General features: G+C 30.7%; 1 pseudogene; it reads right to left on the minus strand.

The window, feature by feature from the left end:
* Nucleotides 1-200: 200 nt before the first annotated feature.
* On the minus strand, nucleotides 201-4032 carry LOC107852823 (annotated as a pseudogene).
* Between the last annotated feature and the right edge of the window lie 3638 nt (nucleotides 4033-7670).

Consider the following 7670-nt stretch of genomic DNA (forward strand, 5'->3'; position numbering starts at 1 on the left):
ATGCGTATGAATACAGAATATTAACAACAACACACAGAGTGTAATTTCACAAAGTAAAATTTGAGAATTAGAGTGTACGTGACCTTACCCTTCCTTAAAGCTAGAGAGATTAAAACATCATAACATAAACTTTGAAATGAAAGACAAGGACCCCTTATTCTCTATTTTAAGATTTTCAAAAGGCAAATTAAATTCCTTGATTAACGTTGAATGAAGGTCATGTTGGCCAGTGTCTTGAGATTCACAGGTCGGACTTGAGAATTGGTTCCAGCCCACAGTATCTTCGAGACATGATTATAAGCATGCTCTGATGGATGAAAAAAATCCCAGAACAAGTACTCATTGGGGTTTGCACATAACTTGTAGCCTTCTTTACCACATTGCAATGCCCCTCCAAGTGTTCCATTACCACAACATGCATTAGTTGCATCTGAAAAGCCTATAGATGTGATAACAAATCATCATGTGTTAGTTTAGAATCTATCTTGACTTGTACATAAATCATAAATAAAGTTAACATGATAGTGTCAAAGTTAGAGATAATAACAGAAAATGTCCCTTATACTTGGAATAAAGTTGAAAATAACCGTAAAACATAAACCTGCCCTTTAACTTTGTCTCAACTGGCATCTATGCCATCAAACTTTGGATGAGCACAGTAGGCACTTGAACTTGTATAAAGTTGAACAAATAGACACGCGCGCCTATGTGGCATATAATACACATAGGACGCAAATTGTAGGAAGCCTCATAGAACACATGTGTCTACTTGTTCAATTTTATACAAGTTTAAGTTCGTTTACTTATGCACACCCAAAATTGGAGGCCATAGATGTAAGTTGAGGGCATAAAGAAAATAAATCAATCATAAAATGTGAATAAAGAAGTTTAAGAAATTACCATATCGTTTAGGATTAGCTCTGAAGTTCATAATAGTCTTGTACATAGCTCCATACACAGCAAATGAACCTGGATACTTGATTGGTATCTATCCCTTTTACCAAACTCTCCCACCCCACATTATAGTTTTTGACCATAGTGTTCATTTTACCGTAAAATTTGTTAACTGGTGCACCGGGCAAGTTGACCCTGGCTGGGATACAGCCAACTGGGCCTAATGAAATCAAGGCGATCCGGCGAGCCCCTAACTTGCAAATTTGATCAACAAAGTTTGTAACTTGAGCTAGCATGGCCTAACATATGCATCGGGGGTCAGTTTTGGGACACCAGATGGTTGGAAGTATATGTACATGTCATTGGAGCCTGATGTGAATATTATGAGTGACTCTTGAACTTGTTCGTTGTTTATGTGGTTTTGTTGGGCTGAGGTTTTGAATTGTTCAACTTGCTCTTCAATTGGTGTCACTCCCTATATGTTTCAAATGTCACAAAATTAATATCAATTCATATGGCCAAAAGAAGAAAAAAGTCCAGTCTGATATGATAACATGAAAAATAAAGCAAGTCTGATATCACCATGGTCATGTTATTTGGATAATATTCATATGTAAATCTGTAGAGCAAGTCTGATGCGATCACATGAAAAATAGAGTAACAATACATATGTTATAGCTGAGTAAATTGGATTGATAGTGTAAAAATCTATACACTACCGATGCATTATTGATTAATTGTGTATAGATAAATCCTTAATTCATACTATGAGTTTAGCTCCTATATGTATTGATATCAGATGATTTAAAAGGCAGGTAAATACTTGCAAAAATAAGTTAGGTAATCTTCTAATATAGCAAGTCAATTACTATGATCATATAAAAATATTTGAATTATCTAAGTATTTAAGTTAAATATATAATGATATTGTTAATATAACTTTTATATATTGATAGTTCAATATTTCTTTCTGACATCAATATATCATACATACTTTATTTTTTTGTATGGTAAGCCCCATTTAATTAGGATTCAGGCTCATTAGAAGAAAGGAGGAGAAAAATAAGAGTGATATCACTACATCAAAAAAAAATTTAGTGAGAATTAGTTAACTGCAATAGCTTAATTGTCGCTAAGTTATCTTTTTAGATGTAATTATTAATGATAAATATATTTTATGCTCTTTGTAAATGTCCCTAAAGCCTATAACAACACTGAATTCAATGACAATTAACTAATGACGGTAAAAATTTTAGCATTCTTTGTCAGTAACGTGCATATTTCTGTGCTAACCATAGTAAATTAAAAGATGTTAATACAAGCATATCAACAAGCTAAGTCCTTGTAAAATTTCTTACCAAATGCTGATTAGTTGTTCGTAGAACTCCACTACCACCACTAGCAAAGTTGATGCCTTTCGATGAATACTCCTTCCAATTTCCATTTACTAACTCATGAAGGTATGGCTTTTGTAGGGGAATCCCAATAAATTCAGCTGCATGCAATAATTTTTCATCAAACCAAAAATAACTAATAAAAAATCCATATGACAAATATTACCCCATCTCAAAAAGAATTACTTTTTCCATCTCAATTTATAAAGTATTTTTCGAATTTCGAAATTCAAATAAGACTATTTTTTTATCATAATTTTTTTAAATATCTTTTAAATGTTTTGAACTCAATTATTGTGACTAAGGGTATTTATGGTTTAGTTAGAAATCAATCCGAATCAAAAAGATGAACCAAACTGATTAAATAAAAAATTGATTTTGGTTTGATTTGAATTTAAGTTTTCAAAACTAACAATAATTGGTTTGGTTTGGTTTGGTTTTATTAAAAATAAACTGAAACCAATAAATTATATACACAATTATATATATATATATATATATATATTTGATTTGGTTCTTTTAAGAAACAATTATGAGATTTACTCATGAGAAAATTATGAGATTTATACCTTAAGCTCATTCATAAAAAGAACCAAATCAAACCGACAATAACAAAATTGATGGATATGAATTATATTTGGTTTAGTTTGATTTGATTTTAATAATTAAAAGTCTGACTTTGGGTGTCTTTACTCCAAAATCAATCTAAATCAAATTATGAACACCCCTAATTGTAACTTATAATACTATTTATTTAATTTCTAAATATATAAATTTTATTTGAAAAAACTTAGAAGCTTTTATATTCAAATTTACAGTCAAACTTAAACTCCTGAAAAACGAAAAGTATCTCATAAATTGAGATAAAAAGAATACATAATTTTTCATGTTTGGATTAAGACATCTAATTTTCAATGTGAACTTAAATATTGCTTAATCAAATTATTTTGAAAACTAAATAAAGTACTATAACCACATCTTGAATAGCTAATTTTGGAGTTACAAGAAAAAAATTCACCTTATATCCACCGACGGTAAAATGATACTTTTATATCCCCTATAAAATGCATTTTAACATTTTATAAAAAGTTGCTTGTTTAAATCTTCAGTATAATAGTTTCACATGTTATGGACAAGTGGTGAACTGAAAAATTTTAGCAAGGAAATTCAAGAAATGTGTAAGGAATATTTCACATAAAATTTGAACCTACATCCTAAAATAACTTTTGAATCTCCTTTACCACAACAATATATGCTTCCCTCATATTAAGGGGATCCAAATACTCTTGAATAAGCAATATCCCAAATTTATTATTAGTTATTTATACTAATATTTCAAATGACATGATAGCATAAAAAAATTTATATTATGAATATATAAGATGGGATAAACGAACTACATATATCATTATATTTCTTTTTTTTTTCTTTTAGAGCGGGATAAATAAAAGTGCTTCCTATCAAAGGAAATTCTATTTCCGAGGAGTAATAAGAACTCACAAATGAAGTCTGTAACGGTTCGACCATTTGTGAATCTACCAGTTGGATGGTGAAAAAAATTGGAACCATATGGTGGAAAATCAGCTTGTACTGAGCGATTCTTTTTGTAGTGATTGCTACCAGAATCAAGTATAGAATCTCCAAATATGAAAATTGAAGGAACATTGTATCCCAAAACACAACTACTACTCATTACCAAGAAAGTGGCAACAAAGATGAATTCAAATATTTTTACTCTCTCCATGACTAAAAGCCAAGTGCTAATTTTGGGAACAAAATTGAGAACAATAATCAGATATATATATATAGAACAGATGGTGTGAGTTTAGTTCATGCATGGCCTAAGAACCCCACCCAACCCCCTTAGTAATTATTAAGCTACTACATCCTCTGACCCAATTTATGTGACACGGTTAGAATTTTATGAGTCAAACAAGTTTTTCTTTTATTGAAATTTCTTTATATTCCTTTTAAATTTTACAAGTTGTTAACTGTTGTGGTTTATAATAATTCTTTTGTGTAATTTCAAAAATATGATTTTCTTTCAAAAACCTAAAGTTTCTATGTCTGAACTCGTGATCAAAGTTTACAAGTTTGAACCCCAAAACGTTAATTGTACCATATAAATTAAGATAAAAGAGAGTATTGGTTTACTGCCCTACTACACATTTACTTTCCCTTTGTTTCTTTAATTTTCTTTTGTACGGATAAGAACCTTATTGATATGAGTGCTGGATGTGTTCATTGATTGATATGAGTTCTAGATGTGTTCATTGATTTCCAGAAAAAGACAGTATGCTATTTTTGGAGGGTGGTTAGGTAGCAGAGCGTAGTAGAAGAGAGGAAGTTAATTTGACTGATTCTTGTTGCCTAATTACATTTAGATTTTAAGTTATATACACAGTCAATATAAAGAATTTTTTACACAAACAGGTCATTCATATATCTATATGTAAACCTCCTTAATTCTATCCCAGTTTTAGGATTAATAAAAAGAAAAATAGGTTGATTAACACATAAATTTCAAACTAAAATTTGAATGAATAATTCATTTATTTAATTTTATTTTTTTCTGCCTTCAGAAAAATAAAACATAAGCATTTCTACTGTTGTTAGAATTTTCTTCAAGACTCAAATATGGGTCTAGGCCACGACAAGGCACCTAACGAGTTACTAATTAACACTAAGGCTAACCCACTAAGCTATAACATGCAAAGTAAAGCAGCAAAGAGAGAAATTCTACTAAACAGTCTCAATATTATACTCCCTTCATCTCAAACTAGTGAAATTAACCGTGCTTCGTGTGACTATAAAAAATTTAGTAAATGAATACATTTCACTATTTTGTAATGAAGTAGTATATAACATTAATATTCCAGTCAAGACATTTTAGATCTTTATTGATCTTAATTTGAGACATAATAGTATTTTTTTTTTCAACAATAAAATTAAAATCCTTTGCTCGTTTTTAAGTACCTACTTTTTTATATATACATAGCAGAATAAATAATTTAGGATGTATGAGTGATGAAGTAAATGGAATAAGAGGTCATATTTTAAAACCATAATCTAAGGATTAAGTTGAAAATATTATTTTTTGTTTTAACCTCTATCTTTTGTAGGAGTACTTGATCTTCTATGCACATGTTGATTATAATTTCTATCTTGTGCCTTTAGTGTTACATTCGCTTATGACGGCATTCTTTTACACATCAAATAAATATTTTTAAAAGTTATGAAAATGAAGCAAAGTAAGCTGAAGTTATGAATAAATAAAATAAGATAATTAATTATAATAATATAAAACACAAGAATGTTATAATTGTTAATATGATATTGCACTATATATGATATTTGTAATATTTATATTCCAAATATATCAATAAAAAAAATTACATAGAAAAAAGGAAAGAAATCTAAACTATATTAGACATCTTAAATTTTTTTCATATATACGTATGTATATGAAGAAGGCTTAGAAATATGGGGTTTTGGGCTGTAGGTGACAAAAGAGTTTTAAAACGAGGTGTAGGTGACACAAGTCTTAATAATTGAGTGGAGGTGGCAATTACTTTATAATGGATTAAGAAAGTTGTGTAAGTTTGAGATAGCCCAGAAGTTTTTAAATTTACACTTTGATCCAAATGTTTACCTAATATAACGAGAAACAGAGGAAAAAAAAATGTCTCTTTCTCTTCTCATCCATTGTTGTTTTCTCTCTCTTAGCGATTTTTGTTGTTCATTGTTGCTGCTGCTTTATTCATCATCTTCTGCTTCATTATCATCATCTTCTACTTCATTATCATCTTCATCTTCTTCTCGTTGACCAGTGTTGTTGTTGTTTATGTTGTTACCGCTACTGTTGTTATTTGACCAATTTCTTAGGTCAAATTTTATTTCGTACATCACTTTCCACTTTGGCATTACTTCATAGGAGACTTTGGTAAGTCAAATTATGATTTTTAGTTGAATTTGTCATCTGAGTAACTGCTATTGTGCTGTTTTTCAATAATAGATAGCACGCGAGCATGAATGAACATAAGATCCATCTGTTTAAACAGATTTGTTTCAACGGAAGACTCATATGTTGGATTCGTGTTTATGGTTCTATAGTGTCGTAACATGAATCGAATAGATGGGTTATTTGTTGCAACATATGACCCATCTATTGCAACAAATTAGTTATCTGGTATAACATGATAAATATATGTTGTAATAGATTAGTAACCTATTGCAATATAACCTAAACTCGATTCCAACAGACGTGTTGTCTGTTGCAACAGGGTAAATATCTGTTACAATAGATTATTAACCTGTCGTAACAAAAACTGAACTCGATTCTAATAGACGATAAATATCTGTTGTAATATATTAGTAACCTATTGCGATAGAACCTAACTTCAATTCCAACAGATCGTTGTCTGTTGCAATTTGTAAGTTATCTGTCGCAATAGGTTAATTATCTATTGCAACACGTCACTCATTTGTTAGAATCAGCTTCAAAGGTGCCTTAGTATCATAACATCTATCCCAACAGGTGCTTTATCTGTTACAACAGATATATAGTCTGTTGCAACATATGATTCATTCACCTGTTACAACAGATGACTCGTTTGTTGAAATCAGCTTCAGGAGCGTAACTTGAATCCCAACAGGTAAGTAATCTATTGTGATTGATCACTTACCTGTTGGAATAGATTACATATCTGTTAGGATTCATTTACGACACTATGGAATCACTATTAACTATTTTTAACAAATGACTTTATTTAGGTACCACTAATAGAGGGATCAATAACAATAGGGGTGGATTGTCATGGTCAATGGATCGAGAAGAGCAATCGATATATATGGTGTTAGAAGGAGGGCGAAATGCTAGAGACAATAGCTATGATAGTCCAAAGTGATGTTTCATATGATGATTTTGTGAACTTAATCATCAGCTATTGTGGACTGAATTGTCAATCGAAAGAACTCGTCATCAGCTACCCCTCCCTCAATATCCGAAAAAACTCTAGCCCTCCTTCTCATCCCCCAAGACAAACATTTAGGCCTCTTTATCCTTACCCTACCCTCATGAACTACGTTCAAGCTGACCTCCATTTGGATACATAGGCAGCCCACTTTGGGTCCGGTCTTAATCTTTAAAAAATACATTTTCTTTCTCTTATTTTCAATTACACTGCCAAAATGTCAGGCTAATAAGCCCAATTCCTGAGCATATTAAGGGCAGATTACAGCTACGATATTCAAATATAGGACAACCATTTCTCTTGAACTAACGTTTTCTTTGAGTGGTACAGGAACATAAGGGCCTGTCCATTACGAAATGTTTTATTTGTTACAAAATAACAGGTTTATTCTTTTCCTATATGTCACCTA

The sequence above is a fragment of the Capsicum annuum genome, chromosome 5 (genome assembly GCF_002878395.1).
Source record: "Capsicum annuum cultivar UCD-10X-F1 chromosome 5, UCD10Xv1.1, whole genome shotgun sequence".
Lineage (NCBI taxonomy): Eukaryota > Viridiplantae > Streptophyta > Magnoliopsida > Solanales > Solanaceae > Capsicum > Capsicum annuum.